The sequence below is a fragment of the Peromyscus maniculatus genome, chromosome 3, assembly GCF_049852395.1.
Source record: "Peromyscus maniculatus bairdii isolate BWxNUB_F1_BW_parent chromosome 3, HU_Pman_BW_mat_3.1, whole genome shotgun sequence".
In the NCBI taxonomy this organism is placed as follows: Eukaryota; Metazoa; Chordata; class Mammalia; order Rodentia; family Cricetidae; genus Peromyscus; species Peromyscus maniculatus.
In genome coordinates this window covers 14,980,711-14,995,131 of record NC_134854.1, presented here as the reverse complement: position 1 = coordinate 14,995,131, position 14,421 = coordinate 14,980,711, and the positions used below count along the sequence as shown (strand labels likewise).

General features: G+C 42.8%; 1 long non-coding RNA gene across 2 annotated transcripts in view; it reads right to left on the bottom strand.

The window, feature by feature from the left end:
• The window catches only part of LOC121827864 (uncharacterized), a 31,109-nt gene that overhangs the window by 5,021 nt on the left and 11,667 nt on the right, over nucleotides 1–14,421 (bottom strand). The window contains exon 3 of one of the 2 annotated variants that reach the window (XR_013049682.1): nucleotides 10,647–10,794. The exons of the other annotated variant lie outside the window; for it this stretch is intronic. This is a non-coding gene — a long non-coding RNA (uncharacterized LOC121827864). Of the gene's footprint in view, nucleotides 1–10,646; nucleotides 10,795–14,421 lie in introns of those variants that run through there. 2 annotated transcript variants of the gene reach the window in all.

Genomic DNA, 14,421 nt, shown 5'->3' with positions numbered 1-14,421 from the left:
TGAGCCGTTCAAAGCTCTCGCTGCTCACGGGACAGCTGAGGGAAGGACTTCTGTCCAGCTCTCTGCCCCTTGCTATCAGCACTCCTTGTCCCTGTGCGTCCTATAATCACTGCTTGTGCTTAACCATGTGCTCTACTCCTCCGCCACTTGACAACCTCAGCTATAAACCAAGGGGAGTCAGTCAGTGCTACTAAGTGACCGAGTCATACAAAGTCCGTGTGAAGTACAGTCCAGTTTCACATTGGGCTGGTGTTGCGTTCTAAATGTTTGCTTGGACTTCTCTGTCTGTCCACAACCTGTGAGGTATAGGGAGGTAGCAACCAAGCTCTTTCAATGCCTCAGGCATGTTTACAATAAAGATTAAAAGAGTATTATGTATCTATGTATGAAAAATACACATACACTTATCAGCTCCTCTGTCCTGTCCCAGCAGATAGACTTAATAAAAGCAATAACTTGGTAAGGTCCATCAGTTCCCTTACTGACACGTTATCCTGTGAATCCATGCTCATGTTGTATATATACTACGGCTTTAATCCTGGTCACTCAATTATACCATCCATGGTTACAATCTTCTGCTTGATATCAATAACTCTTCCTTAATTTGTTCATCAAGCCGCCTCTACTCTGAGCTCCACTCTGTGATGTGCTGCCTCAGCTCTCAGTGTAGTCTGGGTACAGACAGATAAAGAGACGGAAGGTTGTCATGATGAAACGTTCCAGTAGAGGTTGATAAATGAGGCTACAGAACACAGAGTGGGGAAGCAGAACAAGCTTAGGCTTCAGGGAAATGATCTTAAAAAAATAACACTTGAGTTTGGCTTTGAAGGGATGTTTTTATTTTTTGAAACAGAAGTAGCAGTTCGTATGAGTAGTGTTCCAAAGGAACAAAGTGACAGTGGACAAAAGCCAAGTCCGCCAAGGCTAAAGATAATTTAGCTTCCCTGAATCCAAGAAAAGGCCAGACAGAAAGTGCTCAGAGCAGAACCTGGGAAGACAGGAGGAGGTTTTGTCATGGAAAGCCTCTGGGTTTGGTAAGGACTTTTCATTTAGTTCTTTAGCATTGGACAAGGAGTTAAATCACATGGCACTGAAGAAGTAGCTGGGCTGGCTGTACAGCATTGTGAATGTCATCAATACCACTGAAGTTAAAATGGTTAAAACACAACGTTGACCATAATTTTAAAAAAGAATACTAGGGTACAGAAAGGAGCCATTGACGCATATGCTTTAAATGGGTAAATTGTGAAATATATGAATTATATTTTAATAGTGTTGATTGAAAAAACAAGCCCCTAAGAAACAAACCACGTGGGAAGTATTTAGAGCTCTGATAACTCTGTGCTCTGGTCAATTAAGTCAGAGTGTCTGGAGGTGGGCTGAGCTTCCCACACCTTGTCAAGTGCTCCAAGCAGTTCTAATGTGCAGTCACAGTAGAGAAGCAGGGCTGTAGGCAATAAGGAACCAGTGAGGAATTTTAATCGAGGGAATAACCTGATCAGATTTGCATTTCAGGAAATCCACTTTGTCAATTGCGTGGAACACAGATCATCAACTTCTCAGCTCCATGTGAGGAGCCATGTGGACGGCAATAGAATGGTGATGGAGACTATATTGGGAGTAAACATCAGAAAGCAACTCAAATGGCCCTTAACTGACAAGCAGACAAAAGCCGGAGTGTGTACCAGAAAATGGTTGCTCAGAATGGAGAGAGCCCACCACCTGGTGGCATTGACTCTGCTGCCTCACACTCGGGCTGCTGAGGGGGAAATTGCCCGTTTCCTCTGAGACCTGTCTGCTGCTCAGCCATGGCTCCTGCTGACCTTGGCAGTACCATCCTCTGGTCATCATTCCAGTCCAGAAGCCTCATTCATTATCTTTCATTCCTAAAAAGTATAATGTATATAATTTAAGAGTCACACCTAAAATGTGCATGGTGGGTGTGTTTAAGAAAACACACTCAGGTAACACCAGCAAAAGGAAGCTGGACAGTAGTAGCTTCCCGGAGCCCCCAAGTTTGTGATTTCTGGATAGTCAGAGTCTCCTTCCAGTCACAACCTCTGATGACCACTATTCCACGCTCTGCCTCACATGTTCCCCATGGTGTGGCATAGGTGAAATCATATGCTTTGCTGCTGCTGAGTGTGGCTTCTCCCACTTAAATCATCTGTGTTGTTATGCATCCTAGCATCCCTTCCTTTCTATTGCTGGGTAATTTTCAGCTCTCTAGTTATGTCATGGCTACCTCTCCTCTGCTCAATCGTGGGTTTCCCAGCTGTATTACGTGTGCTTTTCTGCTGTTGTGATGAGCCCCTTGACCAGAGGAACAGGAGTCTACAGTGGCCAAGAGGAGGGATGACAACAAGAAACGGGCAGGGGTTGGGCAGGGGTGATGCACGCCTTTAATCCCAGCACTGTGAGTTCAAGGCCAGCCTGGTCTTCAGAGCCAATTCCAGAACAGCCAGGGCTGCACAGAGAAACCTTGTCTTGAAAACAAACAAACAATTAAAAAATAATAAAACGAGTCATGGGAACGGAAACAGGAAGCTGAGAGATCCCATCTTGAACTGAAAGCACAAATCAGAGAGAGAGAGAGAGAGAGAGAGAGAGAGAGAGAGAGAGAGAGCAAAATAAAAGCAGGTGAGGCACTGTACTGGTAAATCCTGGCACATACTTCCTTCAGCAAGGACATGCAAGCTAAACCTCCCCAAGCAACACCACCCACTAAGGCTAAATAGTCAAATTTAGCCCGAAGCTATGGGGATATTCATTCAAACCACCACACCAGTTTTTAGGGACTATAAGTAAAGTTGTTATAAATATTTGTGTAAGAATCTTCACAAGGGCATAGTTTTCCTTTCATTTCCTAGAATTTGTATGAGTTCGATCACTGGGTTACATGGTGTGGAGGTTTAAAAGAGAGTGACCCCAGTAGTCTCATGTATTTGAATACGTGGTCCCCAGTTGGTGGAACTATTTAGGAAGGATGGGGAGGCGTGGCCTTGTTCAGAGGTGTGTCATGAGGGTGGGCTTCGAGACTTCAGAGGACTAGAGCCGTTCTCAGTGTCCTCTCTCATGTCTTCTTGCCAATCAACATATGAGCTCTCTGTTGTTCCTGCTGCTGTGGTTTTACTCTGCCAGCGTGGACTCGAACCCTCTCATACTGTCGGGTAATTAAAAGCATTTGAAAATAAGTTGTCTTGGTCATAGCTTTCTTAATAGCAATAGAGACCTTAACTAAGACATACAGAAGCGTAGATTTAGCTGTGAAAGATACTACTGAGGCAGGCAAGCACAGCCTAGCAACCCAGGGCCATATGCCTTGAGCTACCCACCCTCTCCAGCAACCCACTTAGCAGCTCACGACAGCCACCCTCATCAAGCTGCCCAGACACCTCTTTCTAAATATAACAGCTGGTCACTCTGTCCTAGTAGCTTATAGCAAACTGCTTGGTAACTCCTACTTTGCAGTCAAACACACTGTTTTTTTTTTTTTTTTAAGATTTATTCATTTATTATGTACACAGTGTTCTGCCTGCATGTTTGGTGAATGCCAGAAGAGGGCACAAGATCTCATTATAGATGATTGTAAGCCACCATGTGGTTGCTGAGAGTTGAACTCAGGACCTCTGGAAGAGCAGCCAGTGTTCTTAACCTCTGAGCCATTTCTCTAGCCCCAAACACATTGTTTTAAATGTCCCCAATTGCTTTTTCTAAGATAACAGAAGCAGTCAATTGTTCTTTCATTAAAATAACCAAGTTTTCTTTTTTTTTTTTTTTTTCTCATAAGATATCCTGTTTTTTCCACGACTAGTAGCATCTTCTTGTTAAAGTGATCTGTCTTCCCTTACCTGGACCGGGTCTCAGGCAGATGGGCATGGGGGCAGGGCGTGGAGATTGCAGGGGCTGCCGGGGGCTTGGACAAGGGGATCCTTCCCGGTGGGGCTAGAAGGGGACCTGCCCGGTGGCCAGAACCTGGGGCCAAGTGGGTATTTAAAATGTCTAGGAAATTTTCTTCAGGTATGGACACTACCTATTCATTGACAAATCTTCAAGGGTCAAATAAGCAGAATGAACTATCTACTTACAAAATTAAGTAGAATTAAGAAAAATAATCTAATTTTAAGATCTCTTTTTGTCTCTCCCTGTCTTAGTTAGGGTTTCTATTGCTGTGATGAAACATAATGACCAAAAGTAACCTGGGGAGGAAAGGATTTATCTGGCTTACGTGTCCACGTTCATAGTCCATCACTGAAGGATGTCAGGACAGTAATTCAAACTGGGCAGGAACCTGGAGGCAGGAGCTAATGCAGAGGTCATGGAAGGGTACTGCTTACTGGATTGCTCATCGTGGCTTGCTCAGCCTGTTTTTTTTGTTTTGTTTTGTTGTTTTTTTTTTTTTTTTTTTTTATAGAACTCAAGACCACCAGCTCAGGTATAGCACCACCTACCATGGGCTGGGTTCTCCCCAGTTAATTACTTATTAAGAAAATGCCCTCCAGGCTTGCCTACTGTCTGATTTTATGGAAGCATTTTCTGAACTGAGACTTCCTCCTCTCCAGTGACTCTGGGTTGTGTCGAGTTGATGAAAAACTAGCCAGCACACCCCCTGTCTGTGACTCCTGAGAGAATGTGCTTCTACACTCACCATAACAGCCCCCAATCCTATAACTCCAAAGACTTCTACTGATTCTAGTTTTTCAGTCATATTTGACTAACTCCAAAAAGTCAAGGATAGAGAGTAGTATATACGTCAAACATAGGAAGCTGCAGCCACTTGGGAAAGGCATTTTTCCTAGACCAAGATCACAAAAACCCATCTAGTGTCTGAAGATTTCAAAAATCATGCACAGGACATCATGTGGCACATAATAGATATGGAATAATGTATTTTTCCTAAAATTAAAATTGTATGGACTGTCTATTCCATCTCATCAGTTATGGTTTTATTAAATCATTCAAAACTTTTAATTCAGTGTTTTAATTTTGAAATTAAAATACCTTGTTTGCTTCTCTCCACCATTCTATGTAAGCTTCTTACTCTCTAATTTATGGCCTCTCTTTAATTGGTTGTGTATATGTGTGTGTGTGTGTGTGTGTGTGTTTCCTAAATATACATATAACCTACTCAATCCATTTACTGTTAAAGTATTGCTTGTATGTATACAATTTCAGGGCTGACTTTTGGCGTTGGATAACCAATGGGGGTGGGGACTCTCCCCACTCTCGGCATTTCTTAGTTGCCTATAGGTCTTTGTCTAGGGTTGAAGTATCAATGAGATTAATCCTGAAAAGTCTAGATTGTAGTTTACTATGAAAATAACAGCTGGTAATATTGGCCACATGATGAGGGGAACTTGAATCATGCAGAAGAAGCCAATATTCTTTGAATGTGAAGGTTATGGAGGTGCAGGGCTGAGGCCAGAAATAATTAACTAGCACTCAGACAAGACCTGCAGCTTATTAACACAGCTAGAGGAGCATTACAGTGAAGGACCTGAAGCCAGACTCCAAGGTTGACTTGGAGTCAATATTGTCAATGGTGAGGCCCATATGTGAAGATGTATTCTTGAAAACTAAGATGAAATCTCAGAGGGTAAAACAATTCAATATAAATAAGGAGTAAAACATGTCTGTGCAGAATTTAATTTTATTTTAAAATTGGAATATTACTTGTCCTGTGGATCACATTTCTGCAAAAAAGACTTGAGATCATTGAATCCCTCTATGTATTCTTTGCAACGTGTCCACACTGAATAAAACAGTCTTTGCTTTTCACCAAAAATATTAAACTTTAAAGGTACTGTATCGTTATTTAACAATAACAGAATTGAAGTAGTTTAGAATAGTAACGATAACATAAATATAAGGAATAAGTTGTTGAATTTAAAAGGCCTACACAATCTGTAACCAATCCATTTTATAAATGGACAAAAATCAATAATCATGCCATTTCTAGACCCTTTCTATGAGTTAAACACAGATTCATCTCTTGGTATTCTAAAACATCTGAAGATCTATTTCTCTGCTTTGTGAAGATTTGTGTTTGTCTGCAGTTTAGTAAACATACAAACTGATGAAGGAATAGCTCAGCCCATGGGATCCACACCTCACTAACAGTACACTGTAGAACATGATGGCTCTGAGTCTCCCTGACAGATGAGACCAAACATTTCCACTGATGGTTCAACTTTGGCTAGGGGCTACTTGGAGCAATACTCAACCTGCAAGTCCCTCGCTCTCTCTGCTTCCTCTCTCTATCTCATATTCTCCACCCCCAAGCCCAAGGCTACCTGAGATCCTAACAGGAGCTAGAAGTGGCACATCCTGTATGATGGACAGGAGTTAGCTCAAGTGTGAGCTTTTATTGCTTCCCCTGCTGCCTGGGAATCAGAGACAATCTGACTACAAGGACATATCGTGGGCTACTTATCAATCACAAAGCATAGGATCTCTGTTGCAATCTCTTAGAGGGGATCCCCAGTTATTCTCATAGGCCTGAACTCTCCTCAGAGTCTCCCCCACACCAGGCTGTCTTTCCATGGCATTAAGAATGCCTTCAATAAATCTCAGATAAGGGGCAGCCTGCCCAATGGCATCCTTGAAACCTGACTTTCTGGGACCCTTACATCCAATAACACGAGCCTCTTACTCTGGGCTCATGTATTACCAGTGTATGTTTTCCTCCCTGAACAGTGCTTCATGACCCATGAAGCATTTACTGTCTGAGGAGGTGGGCTGCAAGAACCGTCTTGGGAGGCAAGCACTTCAGTTTTAGATGAGAGCATTCTGAAGCACTGGGATCCTCCTCATGGGAAAGCACAAAAGGTAGGCCCTGGTCCTTGGTGGCTTATGCTTGGGTAGAGGGGTGCTGCACATGTGCTATTCCATGTCTGTGTTCAACAATACCTTGAGGAGACTCTACGATGGTGAGTGTCTTAGTTAGGGTTTCTATTGCTGTAAAGAGACACCATAACCGTGGCAACTCTTTTGTTTGTTTGTTTTGTTTTAGTGCACATTGGGGTTTTGCTTGCATGTATGTCTGTGTGAAGGTATCAAATCCCCTGGAACTGGAGTTACAGACAGTTGTGACCTGCCATGTGGGTGCTAGGAATTGAACCAGGTCCTTTGGAAAAACAGCCAGTGCTCTTAACCACTGAGCCATCTCTCCAGCCCCAATCATGAAAAACATATCATTGTGGTGGCTCACTTGCAGTTCAAAGGTTCAGTCCATTATCATCATGGTGGGACATGGCAGTGTGCAGGCAGACATGGTGCTGGAGAGGTAGCTGAGTGGTCTACATCTTGCAGAAGCAACAGGATGTGGTTTGTCTCACTGGACATGGCTTGAGCATATATGAGACCTCAAAGCCTACCTCCACAGTGACACACTTCCTCCAATAGGACCACACCTAATCCAACAAGGCCACACCTCCTTACAGTGCCACTCCCTTTGGGGGGGTGGCATTTTCATTTAAACCACCAAGGTGAGGTACTGAAAACAAGCAGGATTCCAATTTCAGACATCCTTTGTGTTTTGTCAACTCTGCTTCCTCAGATTTGAGCAGAGTGAGTAGATTCCCCTGATGCCTCCAGGGGAAAAGATAAACTTATACTGAGGAGCAATGGAAGGAAATCTTTAATAGTATGTGTGGTGGTTTGAATAGGTATGGCCCCCATGTTTTTGAATGCTTGGCCATAGAAAGTGGCACTATTAGGAGAAATGGAATTGTTGGAGGAAGTGTGTCACTGTGGAGGCATGCTTTGAGGTCTCATATGTGCTCAAGCCACACCCAGTGAGACAGACTCCTGCTGCCTGCAGATCAATATGTAGCACTCTCAGCTCCTTCTCCAGCACCATGTCTGCCTGCGGGCCGCATGTCCTGCTTTGATGATAATAGAATAAACCTCTGAAACGGTAAGTCACTCCCAATTAAATGTTTTCCTTTATAAGAGTTGCAGTGGTCATTGGGCGGTGGTGGCGCACGCCTGTAATCCCAGCACTTGGGAGGCAGAGGCAGGCGGATCTCTGTGAGTTCGGGGCCAGCCTGGTCTACAGAGCTAGTCCAGGACAGGCTCCAAAGCTACAGAGAAACCCTGTCTCAAAAAACAAACAAACAAAAAAAAAAAAACAAAAAAAAAAACCACAAAGAGTTGCAATGGTCATGGTGTCTCTTCACAGCAGTAGAAACCCTAACTAAGATAGTATGTCACTCAGCTCCACTCAGTCTCTCTTTTAGCAAGACTAAAACTTTTTTAAAAAAGTTCTTCAGTACCTAAATCAATCATACCTTACAACTAAGAGAATTCCAGCTTCCCAGTAATCAAAGAGCACCCATACCCAGGCCATATTTTATGGCCTATATATGAATATACTTTTGATTTTTTTTCAATCACAAAATCCATTAGTATTTTGGCTATTGTTAATTTAAAGTATATGCCACTCTTCAGGGACAGGTCTATAATGGGAGAGCAGGCAACACTAAGAACATTTTACAAACACGTTCAAAATGCTCACAGAAGCTTAGTTTTGCTAGACTGGGTCTAAATGAAAAATGTAGTGATGGCCAAATCTCTAAGTAAGTGAGATTTTGCTGAACTACAGTCAGAGAGCTCTGCAGTCCTAGAACCATACAGTTTTAGAGTTTGTAGAAATGGGAAGAGATTGTACTAGTAAAAGGGAGAGACTCCCATACAGAGCTCAACTCCAATGGGCCGGGGGTGGGGGAGGAGAGCAAGAGGCCTTTTCAGCTTTGCAGTGTGTTAAAGGAAAGACGATAAAGGATACCACAAGATGAGGCTGCCAGTCAGTGTGATTTGGCCATCTCTGTGTGCTAACTGGAGTTTTATCACCCAGGCTCCCGCTCTCCTCAGGGACTAGGAGACAGTGGCTCCATCTTTTTCAGTGATTGCATTTTCCCTGTCTCTGGGAAAAACATGCCTGAGTTGTAGATTTGTATCTCAAAGAGACAGGAAAGGGATTTACACATTTTTCAAAGTACTGTAGGTCAGACATACAGCCAGGAATAAATGATGAGAAACAGTAAATTCGGCTTTCTTAGGCAGGTCACTGTCCTAGGGACATGGCCTTGAGCAGGTAGAAGCCATGCTAGAGTATGTTGAAGTCTCTTTGTCTGGATGGTGGCAAAGATGTTTCTGTTGTCAGAGTTATGTTTTGCAACCCTAAGCTTACTATCTCCTGATAGTCAAGGCTTTGTTATTCTCCTTCTTTTGAGTTCAGTTAAGAGCTATCAGTGGCTTCTAACCAACCTAGTTTTTGATGCAAATGAGTGAGTGACCATGACAGCATGTATGTTGTTATATTACATATGATAATAACACTACTCTTAAATTTAATTTTTTTTTTTTTTTTTTTTTTTTTTTGGTTTTTCGAGGCAGGCTTTCTCTGTGTAGCTTTGTGCCTTTCCTAGAACTCAATCTGTAGCTTGGGCTGGACTTGAATTCACAGAGATCCGCCTGGCTCTGCCTCCCGAGTGCTGGGATTAAATGCGTGTGTCAACACCGCCCAGCTAAATCCAAATTTCTTTCTTTTTTTTTTTTTTAAATCCAAATTTCTTAAACTGAAATCCTAATGTTCAAGGTGGTGGTATGAAGAAGTGGGACTGTGAGGGATGATTAAGTCCTGAGAAGGATGCCTAAATAAGTGGGATTTGTGCCCTTAAAGGGAAAAGAGGCCTCAGAGAGCTGCTTGCCAGGTCTACCAAGTGATAACACCTTGAGAGAGTGCCATCTATGCAACCAGAAAAGAGACAACACTGAATCTTCTGGTTTCTTGCCTCCAGAACTGTGGGAAATAAATTTCTGTTGTTACAGAGTTGACTAGGACAAGACTTTGCCCATTTGCTGGTTGCGCTGCACTCAGAGGGGATCTTTGGCTGTAGTCCACAATGGGGGAGGGAGCGGAAAGGAGGAAACAAGTGAGCAGGGTCCTGCAGCTTGTGAGACAGCTTTCTGGGGAGATGTGTTGTAACTCCCTTTTATTCCAAGGGGAGAAGAAAAGGAGCATAAAGGCAGGGGCATCTCCTGATTTGCATTAAGAGGCATGCTCCTATCTTAATGTTCCTGGCATGCACAGCAAAGACGGCTTCTAGCAGGGATCTGTGTCAGGGTTCAGGCTGAAGATAGATCAGGCATCTGGTTTAGAGATAGCCTTCAGATAAGGTTAATCCTCCAGGTCCAGGGACATCTTCCAGACAGGGGCAGGTAGAGGCAAGAAGTTCTGCTGGAGGGAGGGAATTTCCAGGTTGCCCAGCTTTTGAGAAAAGCTGCCAGGCCTTGGGAGACTGCAACCTCGACCAGCCAGCAACTACTAGCTTTGGTGAAAGCTCACCAAATGGCACAGAAATATATGGGCTGGAGGAACTGAAGACGGTCTCTAGCCAACAGCAAGCAAGAGGGCTCCCAGTCTTATAACTCCAAGGAAATACACTGTCAACAACTGGAATGGGTTTGTAAGGAATCCTCTTGAAGTAGCCTATCAGATGAGGTGCCACTTCAATGTTATACCTTGGTGACTGTTGCACAGAGAACCAACCCAAGTTGTGTACAGACTCTGTTTTGATCCCCATATACTGTGCTTAAAGGGTGTGTGTTATTTTTAGTGAAGTTTGAGGCACAGCAATACATAGTTTTAAATGGTTGGTATTTCTAAAATCACATTCAGTTGTCTGCTCTTTTCATTTCATTTTCCCTCGCAGGGGGATGTTTCCACATGCAGATCATCCAAATGTTGCATTTTGTATCCTTCACCTCTGGAGAGAGACACAGCATACTCTCAAAAGAAAAGCGATAAAAATAAAACTTTGTTAAGGCAGACTTGCCCTCTGTTTTCACACTACAGAGCTGGCTTTGTCAGACTTTTGCTCACTGTTACAGAACACTTGACAAGACAACTTTAAGGAGGAAGGTTTGACTTGGGCTCATAGTATCAGAGATTTCACTCCATGCTCAGTGGGCTCTATGACTTTCTGGCCCATGGAAAAGGACAGTGTGAAGAAAGGGCATGGCAGAGGAAGCTGTTCAGCTTATGGTAGAAAGAAAGTGAAGAAGAAAAGCAGGAATCCCCAGAGCCAAGATGTGACCTCCAAAGGCTTGCCACCAGTGGCCCATTTCTTCAGCCAGAGCCCTCCTAAGGCATCTTCTCTGGAAATACCCTTGCAGATACATCTAGAGGTGTGCTTTTCTAAACCACTGTCTCTTAACCCAACCAATTGATGATTTAGATTGACCATAATTGTCCTATTTTAGATTCTAGTAATAGCAAATGTATTCCACCGTTATATAGCACATGGACAAGTTAAATGAGATGCCTAAGACTACACACTCTGCTGTGTCTGAATGGAACATGCCAGGAAAGAACTATCATATGAGACTCTCTAATTTCTCTAGGAATTTCTCATAAATTACAAATAGAGAAATGGATGATCCAACTATATAAATGTATTCTTTATATCTTCATATAGGTGATTTATAAAACAGATGCAATAAAATAGAAGGAGAACCAGGAATAAATGAAATATAAATTAGGAGCCAAGGCTAATATTGGAAACGGTAGTGCAGAGAGGTAGGTCCTACTGAGTTATTAAAGTCAAACCTCAAACTTGGCTCTGAGCTTCCTGGAGGCTAAGCAGCTAGAAATTAATGGGTAGTCTAACAGATTGTGATATGTTATCAGTAGGAGAAATATATTTTCCATTAGCTGCCTAATTCTTTAATACTTCATACAAAATTCCTTTGCAGATAAAGTTTAAATATGAAAAGTTTTGTGCAAAATAAAGAGACTGCTAATTAGAGGAAATGTGTAAAGAAGCATGTTTATGAAAATATCTCTCATGAAAAACTGATGGTTCCAAAAAACACATTATGATAAGGAAGAGGTTTCAAAGGGTTCCCAGGTTAATCATGGTGTGGGGTGGGGGGTAACCAAAAGCCTGCTGCTTTGAAGGTTTAATCCAAGATGATTATCCAACCTCTTTGTTGAACAAACTTTGCAAATATGGCCTTCTCCGAAGACTCACAGCATTTCCTGTGGGAGTTTGAAATGTCAGCAGAGCATGCTTTCTGATGATAGCATCCAGGCAGAGCAGCCTAACAGTTGGGGTGGGGGTGGAAAGGGGAGATAGTAAGATTGTTTCGTTCCCTAGCATAGCATAATTCTATGCTATATAATAGCCTTTCCGGAGATGCTGCTAGGCATAATTTGGGGGGAGGGGAACAAAACAAATAGACCAGATAAAGGAAACCAGATAGCTTGATGAGAGGCAGCTGTACAAATCCTCATAATTCCTGGTGTTACTGGGTTCTTTTCAAGAGGTGAGATTCATGACTTTCACACAGATGAAAAGAAAAAAAAATGCATGCTAAAGATCTTATTTAACTCATTGTCAAAAAGATACTATAGTGAGTTCAAAGGAGAATCCAGAGGATAGATACCATTTATAAATCAGGAATATAGAAATGGATTTTCAAATGGACACAGGAGGGGCTTTTTCCATGGAATAAAGGCTTTCCCTCCACCAGTCAATTCGTTTGCATTTCCAATGTTATGTGCCATGTGCTTCACTGTTGATTATCAAATAGCTCAAAGGTAGTGAAAGGTTGTGATCGAATAACCCTGAAAAGGGGTATCCAAACTCGAGGGCATGTGTGCTTGGTTCAGTGCTAGGTCTCTGGGTCATCCAGCCACTGGGCCCTGGAGCTCTAAGCAGTATCAGGGATGGGCTTGAACTCTTGTGGCTTGGGTCTCAGGATAGATCAGTCATTGGCTTCATCCAGCAACTGATGAAAACAGATACAGAGACCCACATCAAAACATTAGGCCAAGCCCAGGAATCCTGTGGAAGATGAGGAGGATTGTAGTAGCCAGAGGGGTTAAGGACCTCACAAGAAACCCAACAGAATCAACTGACCTAGGCTCATGTGAACCTAGGGGTTCTCAGAGACTGAACTGACAACTAGGGAACCTGCATGGGACTGACCAAGGCACTCTGCACATATGTGACCTTAGTGTGTTCTTGTGGGACTCCTAACAGTGGGAGCAGGGGCTGTCTCCAACTCTTGCTCCCTTCTGGGATCCTACTCCTTGTACTAGGTTGCTTTGCCCAGTCTTAATACAAGGGGAGGTTCTTAGTCTTACCATGTTTTGTGGAGAGCCCTGGGAGACCTGCCCTTTTCTGAATAGAAATGGAGAAAGAGTCCATTGGGAGGGGTGGCAGAGGGGATGTGGGAGGAAGGACTTGGAGGAGAGGAGGGAGAGGAAACTGAGGTGGGGATGTAAAGGGCTTTGGGCTGAGAGATAAACATTTATTGGAGACTGGGATATACTTCAGTAGTGTTTGTTTGGCATTCCCAAAGCCTTGAGTTTCACACTCTGCTGTACAAAACAAGCAAATGTTGTGATGATTTTGTTTTCAATAGTATTTTTAGAATTTATGCATCAAAATAGGGAATACATTTACATTGTTCAAAAACAAAAAACAAAACAACAAACAAAAGACCAAAAACATAAAGGTTGCATACTTTCCACCTCCCTCTCTATTTTTATAGCTCTGTTCTGAACTCCTTTACCTAAGTCCTATATATCCCAGATTTGAGGTTAAAGAGATGAAGCCACTGCTGAGCACACATTTCCCTATAAGCAAGAACCAAGTCTGATTCTTTGTGCTCGATGCCTCTCACACTGGGAAACGTGGAGGAGACATGATTTGGCACAGGTTTGTATGATTCTGCGTGCTTTTTCCTGCTGCAAAAACATGGTAACTGAAGATGGTTTAGCATATAGACAGTGTTTCTGTCCCGAGGTTCCCACTATTCTTATGAATAATAGTGCATACCAAGAACACACTGACACAGCGATCCTGGAAAGGTTGAGCATTGAGTTTTCTACTGGAATAACAGATCTAACATGGAAAGGTTCCTAGAGACCAGCATGTTCGCTAGGATCCTTTCACAGGTGAAGACACAATGTCAAAATCACTGTGCCTTGCTCAAAGGCAAACCATAACGAGCCACAGATATTTGGTCTTCACATGTCAGTTGCTTCATTTTTTTTTATTACATTTCATGCCTAACCTCCAAATTTTTGTATTATTGATCATGCTTTTAACTGTCCATTTAGCAGGTTTGTTAGTGGGCTGCTTTTGACCTGCCTAAGTAATCCCAGATTTAACGTAAGATGAAAGAAATTATTCATCACTGAGACCTTGTTTTTCTGTAAATTCTTATGGGTTCTGGTGCTCTTTAGAAGCAGTTTTGAGTCTGGTGAATCCAGTTGGTTAGGACTGACCAGCAGCCTTGGCTGAGGTGTGCAGGCTGCTATAAACCCTCTGAGGATGTTGTTCCTTTTCCTGCCCTCTGAGACCTGGAATATTGTTGACTCCCAATCCTGGGTTGGCATTGCAG